Source organism: Schistocerca americana, chromosome 4 (assembly GCF_021461395.2).
Source record: "Schistocerca americana isolate TAMUIC-IGC-003095 chromosome 4, iqSchAmer2.1, whole genome shotgun sequence".
NCBI classification, from domain to species: Eukaryota; Metazoa; Arthropoda; class Insecta; order Orthoptera; family Acrididae; genus Schistocerca; species Schistocerca americana.
This window is the reverse complement of record NC_060122.1, coordinates 259533728-259546969: the sequence shown is the minus strand read 5'-3', so window position 1 is coordinate 259546969 and position 13242 is coordinate 259533728.

Genomic DNA, 13242 nt, shown 5'->3' with positions numbered 1-13242 from the left:
TAAAATGGTTTGTAACTGGCCAATGAGTGCCAATGATTACTATAATTAGATGAATTATGCAAATACTATGCCATTAATTAACTCCTGTTTTGAATGATGACTTCTGAACAATGCATTAAAATGGTTTGTAACTGGCCAATGAATGCCAATGATTACTATAATTAGATGAATTATGTAAATACTATGCCATTAATTAACTTTTGTTTCGGATGATGACTTCTGAACAATGCAAAAAAATGGTTTGTAACTGGCCAATGAGTGCCAATGTTTACTGTAATTAGATGACTTATGAATAATGTTCTGTAATACTCCATACATAGTACAGAAATGTTTAGTAACTAGGAAATGAATGCCACCAATTACTCAAATCGGTTGATAGACTAGTGTAATTCTCAATGATGACTAGCATAAGACTTAATGTCCTTCACCTTCTGACCTAATTACCAGAAATTACTGCAATATCCGTTTGTCCTGTCCATTCTCATGATCATGGAGCACTATACTAGGTTTCTGAACTAATTCTACATTGGTGAAAGAGTATGGATTCTGCAAGGGTGTGGTGTTGACACATCATGCTGTCCACCACCTTGAACGATGGAGATGTTATTATGGTCCCACTGTTTGGTGTACCTAATGTACTACCAAAATGATAACATCGAACATTAATACAACATTTCAGTGTCTTGGCTACACTGATTAATACTTCAGGGAAGAAAACTTCAGATTGTCTCACTTGGTGTTGTGCTTGTGTAGAAAGATATGGACTTTCAGTGCAGCTACGTGCAGCCTACTGTGCTACAACCATGATGCAATCCTTCCCTTTCCTTTCCTAGTTCTTCTAAATTGGTAAAAAATATATACAGTGCGTGTGCACTTTATGTCATTTGTTAATATGTTTTGTACTCATTGCGTAAACATTTTGTCATTCCTTGATATTTTCTGTACTCAGTGCATGTGCACTCTATTTCATTTCATGTTCTGCACGTATATACATATATATATATATATATATATATATATATATATATATATATTCTGTGACTGTAGACTTAGTTAATTAAGTAGATTATAGAAAAATTTGTTGCTCATGGCAAGTTCAATTGACTCACCATCGCTGCCAAATTTTTGCCCCCCCAGTGTAGGGTTATATAAGAGGTCCGAGCAGAGGTAATTTCGATGTATTGCTCATGCGCTGCCTGCGATATGCAAGGTATAGGTTAATCTCTGACCAGAGAGCAGTGTTGACCGCAGTACGAACTGTGTAGCTGTAGCAGTAAGTTGTTGTCTTGTCTGCAGTCTGCTCTGATCTGGTCTGGTGTATCGTGTTGGGTGGCCAGTCGCGGTGCAGCGATACCAGAGCCTGAGTATTATTGTATAAGGTAAAGAGCAGCCTCGCGCATATGTAGTAATGTCATCTCAAGTCCCATGTAAATGTTTTTAAAATCTCGTAATAATAATCTTTCTCATAAAAAGTAACTTAACAACCATTCATTTCAGTTTAAAGAATTTACTAATTTCTCCCATCCACGATCATCCCGATTGTTGCAAAAGATAAATTAGTTGCTTCCATTCATAAAATGACAAATCTATCGGCCACCATCGCACAGGGCTGTGCCAGAAAACATTATTTTAAGAGCAGATATATATGCGTTATCCGGCGACTTCATTGAGGTAACAATTTTTCTCTTTTTTTATTCAGAATGATCTTTCAGGGCCACGACGCAGCACTGCTGACGTCCAAAATTTACTAGGTTAAATTCATAGGCAATTATTGAATAGTCATAAGTGAGTGACAATTTAATTGAGAGGTTAGTTACATCGTATTATTACCAGGTTACTGAATTTTTTTTTTTTTTTTTTTTTGGGACGCTACACGTGAATGTGAACGACATTATTACAATTTTTACTGTTGAGAGGTTTAGGAATTTTTCTGTTTTGAGCTTACATTAAATGAGAAAAGAATTTTGTGTGTACATTAAATGGGAAAGAAATTTTCTGGGGAGGTTAAATATCAATGAATTTTCTGTTCTGAGGTTACACTAAATTAGAATCATATTCATGTTATTTATAGAATTTTGTGGGGAGGTTACAATAGGGAAACCCAGTAGAAGGCGTTTGTAGCCAGGGAGAAATAGCAGTGTTAAATATGGCTCACCTAAGATCGTTCACAAAGGGAAATATTTATGAAAACTATTTAGTTCTGTACTAGTGCAGGGAATGTAGGCACAATAATTTTAATACACCACCCCTCATAAAATTTCATGGTTATCCCAATAAAACTCTAATATTGAGCATATCTATAATAGTTTAGGATTTACTGTTACACAGAAATTAACAAGTTTTATAACAAAGACCTGAATGCTGAAATCTGAACGCTTTGGTCGATCTTAACGATCGACATTTCGTATAGAAGCGCATCATTAAAATGACAAATGTTGTAATTATCAACTCTGTAACTTCATTTGCTTAAAAGAAATAGTAAATTTAATCTATCAGTATTTTTAGCTAAGCATTAGACCATCATTTCCTCTACACGAAACACATTGAACGATGACATCATGACACCGTATTGAATCATTAGGTAATAGAATATTTCTTGTAAAGTTAAGAGCATAATATGTAGTTACTTTTGACCTTTATTTATTTATCAGAAAGCACATTGGTACAAAGCTACTGGCCATGACATTTAAAGTTAAGAAGGAAACTGTATTGGTTTTATGTAAAATAATTTAACAATGAATATTATTGTTACTTTAACTTGAAAGTGGCCAAGCTTTGATTATTTAAATATCTTAAGATGTAAAATAATGTAGAATAATCTGTAGCCAATCAGATGGATGGCTTCAGGAAAGGGAACTGCACCAGTCAGTTGAGTGAACATGTTAGGCGCGCGGGAAACGAGCCCGGGGACGGGCAGAGAGACAGTGCTGGTGCTGACGCCAAAGCGGACAGTTCGGCTGGAGACACCAAAGTGGACAATTTGGATGCAAACGCGAAAGCGGAAAGTCGATCTTTAGGTAGATAGGAAGTGAAACGACTTAGAAAATCTCGCGTTGTGTGGTATCGCGGGACTTAGTCTCTGAGCGGTGAGCAGCCGAGCGCCTGGTGTGAACTCTTAAGTCTTCGCGTAGTTAACGAGGTGGACTATTGGACTTGTAATTCGCAATGAGATTGTAAATGTGAAACGTCCCCTTTGAACAATTTATATAGGACTGTGCTTAACCTGACACACAATACTTTGTTAGCGCAACGCAATCTGACTTTCAAAATTCCCTACAAAAGAATGGCCCTGACTAACATTAAACTATACCTTTCACAAATCACTTACCTCACAAAAACCTTCGCTGCTCAAGCTACTGCAATACAGCGAGCGCCACTACTGCCAGCTAAATAAAAGATTCAAACTATGGAAGGCACTAACTACTGATAGGGATAGTTAGCAAATGAAAGATATTAATAGAGAACGAACAATGTATTTACCTTGATATCATCACAAGTCATAATATATATATCAGTTCATGACAAATTACAAACCTCCGCCATCTCTCTCCCCACATCCACCACTGCTGGCGGCTCACCTCCAACTGCGCAACGCTACGCGCTGTTCACAGCCAGCTGCCGCTGCCCAACACTACAATGGCAGACAACAATGCAAACTAGCCACAGACTGCACACAGCACAGCCAGTGATTTCATTTTCATATTGAGCGCTACGTAACGTTGCCAATAAGAAAACATAAACAGCCTACTTACATAGAGAAAACATAAACAGCCTACTTACATAGAGAAAACATAAACAGCCTACTTACATAGCCCCCATGCTCCCCACAAAAAAATTTTACAAAATTTTTTTTGGGCAGTGGCCAATAATGATTTGATAAAATTTTTCATAATTACAATAACAAAGAAATCAAATGCACACACTTATTGATACAATGTTGGTCAAAAGCTAAAATTTTCTCACAGTTTATAAAGACAGTCCTGATCATTCATTACGGTAACCACAGGTTTTTTTTTTCACAAAGTCTCATTAGTAAAAGAAATTGCACACAGAAGTAGTGGATTTCCATGCAGTCTTGAAGAAGTAGTGTTGTCCTTCCAACGGAAAGACAGTGCTGGCTCTTGACATGCTGACAGGTAATGGGCCACAATGGAGCAAACCCACAGCAGAGTCATTCGAAGTTTTGAAGAGTATTGGTAGGTAAGTCATCACAGAGCGGACCCACTGTAGTCCTGGTAGAGAGTATGGTATTGGTGGGCCACCAGAGGTGCAGACCCACTGCAGTCCTTGTAGAAATAATGGTATTGATGGATCATCAAAGATGTAGACCCACTGTAGTCCTTGAAGAGATGGCCAGCAGCCATCTGTTGTGACTGTGCAGGTGCACAATTACCATTGAAGAGTCTTGCGGATAATATAGCAAGTCCATAAACCACCACTTGTGCACTCACAAAGTTTTTGAAATTGTCCTTAGAACCAGCAATGCTGTTATCCAGTCCCTTGCTGAGTTATTAACACACGTGCAAACACTAACAGTCCCTACTTCTCATATATTGTCCACATACTATGACCAACAGAAACGTGTGCAGTGAAATGTAACTTAATTTGAAGAACTGGCGTCTATACAATTATAAATTTACAACATGAAAATAAAATTACAAAGGTACAAAATACATCATTAAAGAATGTAACAATACAGATAACATTTGTAGTACAGGCTTTACAAAAGAATCGAAATAACATATCCATCAGAGTTACAGGAATTGTGACATAAGTAAATATATAAAATAATGAGAATAGTTTTCGAAACATTAATTTCACACATGAACATTGAAACAGAATGAATAATGTCTAACATCTTTACAAAGTAAATAACATATCATTAGTGCCAATTATATTTGAGGATAACAGTATTCCTCATCATAGTGAATGTAGCTTAATATTAAAAGAAGAAAAAATTCTATGAAACTACACAGAGACAGGAAGAAAACAAATACACAAGGGTACATAAACACATAGTGGGATAACACCAATAGGAAAGGACAGGGTTCGTTTTCAGTGTAACATTTGGTACTGCAGTCCAACCCAAAACTTCATATATCTTTCCTCTTACTTCCTCCTTTGTTTCCACCAAAAAAATTCTATCTAAGCATGCTTTCTGTATTTATATGTTCACACATTTCTTACCTCAACATTGATTTCCAAGAAAATCCTACCTAAACCTGTTTTCTCAATGCATTTCTTTCAATTCATCGCAACTCATTCTCTTAGAGGCTACCCCCTCTTAAGCTAACTTAAATCTACTGAGCTCAGATGCTAAACTAAGGGACGAGGCAATGCAGCATCACATAACAATTAATATAAACAGCAATTACCAGAAAATTGGAAAATTGCAAAGCAAGCTACCGTAAATCTAAATTAACAGATAAAATGCAAAATTACAACTAATATGAGCCAATGTGCAGCAACATGAAAAATCAATGAGTAGTAAAATTGGCTTAGCAGAGTAACACAAATTAAAGTTCAGTAGCACTATGCCTGGCAAACAGCAGCTTATATCTAAACATGACATAGCTCAAGAAGAAAAAATATTACAGTAAAAACAACAATGCAGATAAGGGAAATGTATATTCACATCTTAATGTCTATGTAATTAAAGTGGTGCACCACAAGAAGTTATTCTACCAAAAAGTTACCAATTACTTGAAAAGAAAATTATGAATGCAGTTACTAGTTCCTTCTTATTGTTCTTTCCTTTCCAAGTGCTCCTTTTTTAAAGAATGTGGATCATAAAATAATTATTTAATAGATCTGTTGACAGAAAGTGTTCACATTAGCAAATGCACTTTATTTTATAAAAGCAATGCTGCAACACAGCTGGAAACCAGATATCAAGTGAAATAAGCAACTACGAAAAGCAAAGTATAAAAATATCATTCAGTAGTCATGTGACATTTCATAAGTTAGTAGCTCTCAACTCTCGTAGAAAGACGCTTGTCGTAATCAGGTGTGCAGATGTACGAATATTTCCCATCAATTCATAAGCATTTCAGCAATTAGCACAAAGTGCGAGTAATCATATGTTTTCAAGTAACGAGGGTGTCGCATTAGCGATGAAAGGCACACCCTAATGGCTTGTTCTCCAGGTGTTTTCCTGTGCTCTGAAAGGCACGCGCTAATGGCTTTTTCTCCAGGCGTCTGACACAGCTGGGTGCCCACGACGCATTATGTGTAGGTGGTCCGTTAACTTTCTTACGGAAATATTTACGACAGCAGTTTCCGCTACAGAGACAGTCGCACATAAAAATATTTCACAGGTCAAGAATTAGCGTTGCAAATCTGTAGAAACAAAATCCTATAAATATAAGTGTCCAAAAAATGTTCAGTGGCATTGTGATACATTCACACATGATTCACACATGTCATAACTCTTAAAGTACGATTCTTGGTTTCCAACATCCTTTTTCACAAGTCAAGAGTCCCTACCCACTATTCATTACTCCTTACCTTATTACACATATACATATCCATCGACACTCGTCAATATTTCGTCATTATAAATATGAAGCATAATCAAATAACTCATATAGCCTCAGCCTATTAATCGTAAACATACCTCAGCAGCATAATACACATCGTCGTCGTATAAATAACATCATAACACCTCAGTCAAATCTCAAAATCGTCATAGCTTCCTCCAATAATTAAAAAAAATTCTCTGCTCATGTCAAAAGTGTCATCTGCCTCAAACGTACTTTAAAAATCATGATCTCATACCAAATACATCATTCAAAGCTCTCATAGCATCACAATGTGTCCGAAAAAATATGATCAGTTTACAAAGTACAGACAAAATACAGTTTCATAAGTGTGAAGTTACCCAACTGTGTAATTGCGTAAACGTGTGTCACTGATGTAATAAAAAAAGTTTATCTCTCAGTTACATGATCAGATAGCTGTGTAATTTGTGTGTTAGAGAAATATGGTACCGATGTGTAAAGTTATATAAGCAAATACCATATTAGCTAGGGTTCCTTGTGGTTGCCACACACATGGTACACAAAGTAGGCGTATACCCCCCTGAGGATTAATGTAATTATACCCTCAGGTGTTACAGATTACACCAATGGAATGAAATATATCACGGAAAACTTTCTTTGTAATTCAAAAATCTTTAAAAATAAATGTTTTAAGTATAAAATTGATCACTGAATTGCGTGTCCTGTAGCGCTAAATGTGCATCTTGTTGTAAGATAATCTCTGTGGAAGTGTCGTAGTTATTTTCCTCCGAAAGCTAAGTTCTGCAGAAGTCAATGTACTGACCTCATGATAAACAAAGTGAAATGCTTTGCGTATAGATATCATACTTATTACGCTTATTGGCGTGATGAAGAAAGTACTGTACAGTAACGTAATGTTGTGCCACGAAAAACGGTGTCTCATTGTTGCTATACCACAAAAGTTACTACTAAAACATGTTTTTCTTTCCAGAAGAATTCAGAAAACTGTGCAGATATAAAACAGATACACCGCAAAAGCAACATTGTAAATTGTCACTCATTAGTAGCGTCGTGATAAAAATCGTGTAGCTGTCACTTAAACTAACCACTGAGTCGTCTGGTATCTCACAGAAAGTACTTTAAACCCAGAATGTATTTTCAAGTAAACCAAAATGTTGCATTAAAATCTTATTAGCAGTACCAGATATAATGTTATATTTCTCGGAGCCAGCCGGCGCACGTGTATGCCTGCGGTGCGAGTCATTGTCTGTCTCTTTGTTGCCGCGCGTCGTTACTGGGATTAGGAGGCCTAACTTCTACAAATTCACCTCCTCGAGAGGGCCCTGCTCTGTTTGAATCCCGCCAGTTCTGATGCAATTCAGGTCTGTCGTTTTGTCGGTAGTTTCCATAGTTTCTTTCTTGTCGGTCACATGGTGGAGAATTTCTCCCTGAATCGTAACTGCGCGCTGGTCCGTTGCGTCTAAAGTTATTCTGTCTCCCTTGATAGTATTTATTTTGGTTCCCATATTGTCTGTTTCTCTTATTGCCTCTGTGATAGTCATTACCACGGAGAGGTGATCTTTCCCTGTAGTTATTACTACTCTGCCAACGGTTGTCATACGGGTGGTGTCTGTTTTGGTCACGATTTGTGTTGTGAGAATAGCCTTGTCGTGTAAAGTTATTACTTCTTTCATCGCGGAATTGCGACGGATGTGACCTGTAATTGCTGTGTTCCTGGTTTCGCGTTCCGCGATTGTCAGTGTCAATTTCTAATTCTTGTAAGAGTCCCTGAAATGCTTCAATGTCGTCTTTGCAACGTCCTGCCAAAATAATATGTCGTAAATGTTCAGGCAGTTTGATTAAGCAAATGCGGATGAGTTCTGAGGGGCTGTATGGGTTTGAAAGATACTGATTCTTATGCAACATGTCTTCAAAATATTTCACAAGACTGGAGAATTCAGATTGTTCAAAGTGTTTCATCATTATGATACCATGTTTTACGCGGTCTTGTGTGGTTTGAGACCAATATGCTGAGAGGAAGGCATGGTAAAATTCTCCTTGACTGTGGCAATCGTGAATGACCGATCGCATTCTTACAGCTGGTTCATTCTCTAAGTAGCCACACATAAATTCTAATCTGTGTTCCAACGACCAGTTGGGAGGAAAACAATGAGAGAATTGATGGAGCCATGCTTGTGGATGAATGTCGTTGCCAGAATTCTTAAATGTTTTGAATTTACGTGTAGTAATGAACAGCTTATAGTCAAAATCGTCATGTCGGCGAGTCGCATATCGGTCATCGTTAGGTCGTGTCGGCCGTTCCATCTCAAAATTCGGTGCACATTGCCAATTTCTTTCATAACTTCCGAAATGCCCTGTGTTATTATTTTGTGTCTGTTCCGTATTTGTATGTCCCTCTTCCCGTATTGGGGCGCGAGTGTCCTCTAAAATACGTAATTCTTGTACTACTTGTGCCAACTGATCTTGCACTTCCCGGATTTCTCTTCTGTACTGTGTATTGATTTGATTTTGATTTTGTTTGAATTTTCTAATTTGTTCATACTCTTCTGTGTCAGTGAAGGCTACAGGTGTTGTGTCATTCAGATCATCATCTACCTTTGTAGATAAGTTAGTGAACTGATCTGAAAGTTCGGCTACTTTATCCGATAGTGAACACATTTCCTCAGTGTGTTTTTCTGAACCAAGTTTCAGAGTGTCCATTTGTGCTGAAATCGAATCTACTGTGACCTTTAAGTTTTCCTGAGTTTTTGCAAGTTGCATAACCGTATCGGTAGATGCAACTGAGTCAAATTTTGCTTGCAAGGTCTCATGATTTTCATGAACAATAGTTTGCAGTTCTTTTATGGCTGCTTCGTGATTCTGTAGTGCATTTTCATGACGCGAAAAAATAGGTTGGAAATGCTCACAAATTTGTGTTTTTACGTCATTACAGACTTTTTGACATTTCGATTCAATGTGATGTAACTCAGCAGTTAAATCCTCACGTGTTCGTTCAAGAGTTTGCTCCAATGAGTCTAACTTTTTAAGATTTTGTTCCATTGTGTCTAACTTTTGAAGCTTTTGCTGTGTTTGTCTCTGATTTTGTTCCATTGTGTCTAACTTTTGAAGCTTTTGCTGTGTTTGTCTCTGATTTTGTTCCAATGAGTCTAACTTTTTGAGATTTTGTTCCACTGTGTCTAACTGTTGCTGTGTTTGTCTCTGGTGTTGTTCCATTGTGTCTAACTTTTCAAGCTTTTGTCCCATTTGTTGCATTAATTGTAATAACAATGCACTGGTGTCTGAAACATGTTCCTCAGTGCTTTTCGGCAGTGAAGTTGCACCGGCAACATTCACATTTTGAAAAGCGGAAAATGTGTCTTGACTCATTTGAGAAAACGGTGAGAACCCAAAACCTGAGTCTGCAGTATTTGCAATATTGTGTTCTGTCATTTCGGCTTCCTGAGGCGAGCTATTGCCGACCGATCGATCGATAATGCTTCCTTCTTCACTAATTGTTTCACTGTCCACGCCATTGTTTGCCGCCCGCTCCATTTCCCTATGCACAATTACCAAATTACTACTTTGAACATCAGTTAATTCATTACTCTGCGGCGCTAACACACTGCCTTCGTCTTCACTGTCATTTCTCAGTTTACTTTGGAGCCTGGTATTACGTTTTTCACACGCCATTATTGTCACAGTATTTCACACGACAACACAGAAAAACACAATTTGAAGAGCAAAATAAAATAACGTAGCAATGGAAATAATGTCTAGTTAATTGCAGCTGCGAAATACTTGGTGCAAATCTACATGCATGCCACAACTGTTTTACTCTACAACAATGAAAAACTACAACTACAAAGGAGATTCTCTCTACAATTACGCGCTAGCAATAAACAAAAGCTACACTAAATACACAAACTACAAGAAAAAATCAGAAGATTCCAGTGAGGTATCCTAGGCTAAGGGTCGACATATGAAACGTCCCCTTTGAACAATTTATATAGGACTGTGCTTAACCTGACACACAATACTTTGTTAGCGCAACGCAATCTGACTTTCAAAATTCCCTACAAAAGAATGGCCCTGACTAACATTAAACTATACCTTTCACAAATCACTTACCTCACAAAAACCTTCGCTGCTCAAGCTACTGCAATACAGCGAGCGCCACTACTGCCAGCTAAATAAAAGATTCAAACTATGGAAGGCACTAACTACTGATAGGGATAGTTAGCAAATGAAAGATATTAATAGAGAACGAACAATGTATTTACCTTGATATCATCACAAGTCATAATATATATATCAGTTCATGACAAATTACAAACCTCCGCCATCTCTCTCCCCACATCCACCACTGCTGGCGGCTCACCTCCAACTGCGCAACGCTACGCGCTGTTCACAGCCAGCTGCCGCTGCCCAACACTACAATGGCAGACAACAATGCAAACTAGCCACAGACTGCACACAGCACAGCCAGTGATTTCATTTTCATATTGAGCGCTACGTAACGTTGCCAATAAGAAAACATAAACAGCCTACTTACATAGAGAAAACATAAACAGCCTACTTACATAGAGAAAACTTAAACAGCCTACTTACAAATGATCGAACTGTGTCAAATGGATATGCGCTCGAGTGTAACAGTAACTCTAAAGACGACCATTTTCGCTATTAGTTTGCTTTCTTAATAAACATTATTCTAACAAAATGGCAACTGCGTGGCTACATCATTTTTAGGTCGTTAATTTAGTTCCCGATATTATTATGACTGTTATTATATGTTATATTTTTATTTCGCAAACTTGCCATCAGCCAGACAATTTCTAACCATAGGGTCACAAGTGTCTAATTTAGAGGGTGTAATGCGACACGTGTGGTTCAGCCCCTAGACGTGTTTGAGCTAAGACATTTCGATGAAGGGGAACCGCATGTAAGCCCAAACATCTTTTGGATGTTAGCTCGCAAGGTATACTGTCAACAAAGCTGAACATTCTACAGTGACAGTTTCAACAATCTGATCTCTCGCTGGAAGAAATGTGCTCGTCGCCAGGATGACTATGTTGGGAAAGAAATATGCAGACATGCAGTAAAAAGATATAATGTATTAATAATGTTTGTTTTATTTAAAAAGCATTAAGAGTTTTCGCATAAAGAATCGGAGGCTTTCCTCTTCATCACGCCATCGTACATTTGTACACAGCTTGATTCGACCATAAAATTTAATATGAGAAAACACACACTGGCGTTTGCAATAAGTACGGACATGTCTGACATAATGAGGAAACAAAACAGATCCCCATCACGCAGCGCTATTGTTCTTAACCAACTACACATCGAAGAAGGCATAATGATTTCCTCATAACTGACCAACAGATAGAGAGAAGTAAAAAATTAGGAAGAGACTGAGCCAAAAGTTTACTACAACTTCTGATTCTCCTCACATCTTATGAAAGGGAAAGAGATGAAATAACATTTTGGGCATAATTATCTCAGGAAAAACTCTTGACATGTATTTTCGAATTAAAAAAAGGTTTATTTGGCAAATACCGTCCGTTTTTCGCTACTGCTAGTGCTGGTGGAGCTGAAAAACGGTGCCGTTGAAAAAGTTGTGACAAAACCACGAAGCACTTTAACGATATTGTGGGGAAGAATGGATATTTATTACAAACGAGCTACAGAACGAAGGATTGCATTCCTCCATACTTTCTAGGAACCTGACCTGGAACTGATCAATCTTGTACATCAGAAACGCCTCAAAGAGGTGGAAGGAAAGAGAGAAATGTTGCAGCGTAAAGTCAAGCACTGGCACGCCGGTTGGGAGTGTTGGAACAAAGTGGGCTGTGAAGAAGACGTCAGCCAATTGCAAGCTGACAGACCCCTCTCTAAGACGACAACGCGACGACAGTACCCTCTACGCGAAGAGAACGTAAGCGCTGCACCCGACTGGCCGCGCCCCAGTTCTACGAGTTCTACAGAAGCGTCAGACCAGCGACCTGGTTAGAAGCACCCACTGAATTACTTCAGTTGTCATAGTATGAAGTTGTATTACGAACTGTATATACTGAAGACATTTGTTATTTGTCTGTCGCCCTATACTCGTGACACATCTGTACTTCTCAAAGTTAAGTATTGTCATTTATTTTCTGTAACAAAATTCATTAATACGATTTGCCTGAATTGTTGTCTAGCGATTTGAGAAAGCAGGTTTCCTAGGAACCTCGTATTTGACGAGTAGGCAGGATACAACAAGAAAGGCTTCGTTCTACAGCTGAAGGTATTATCTTCCTTGGTCAACAGAAGTTCAAATTTCGCTGTAAGAGAGAGGATAAATTTATACATCATTCTGATTTTGAAAAATCCCCCGTGACTGTGAATGAGGGAACTTTCTGGTAGCTTTTGAAATTTCGACTATATGTTGGTGACAAAAAACTGGAAAAACACAGTCTCTCTCTAAAGCTGTGGAAAATGATATTTCCGTGCATAATATGATGGCATATCGATACAGTTCAGTGCTTTTGACGAGAAAACGTGTGTTTCACAAGTCCCAACTGAATCTTACCTTACGATAGGTACAGATATGCTGCTGAATGTGAACATCTTGACAACACTCTACTTAAGCCATCAATCTGGCTGCCATCTTCATGTGCGATCGCTGACTACACAATTACGATGGAACTGAATGAAAATCGGAAACGGCGGCTCTTTCACATCGTGGGTACAGGCCACTGCGGCT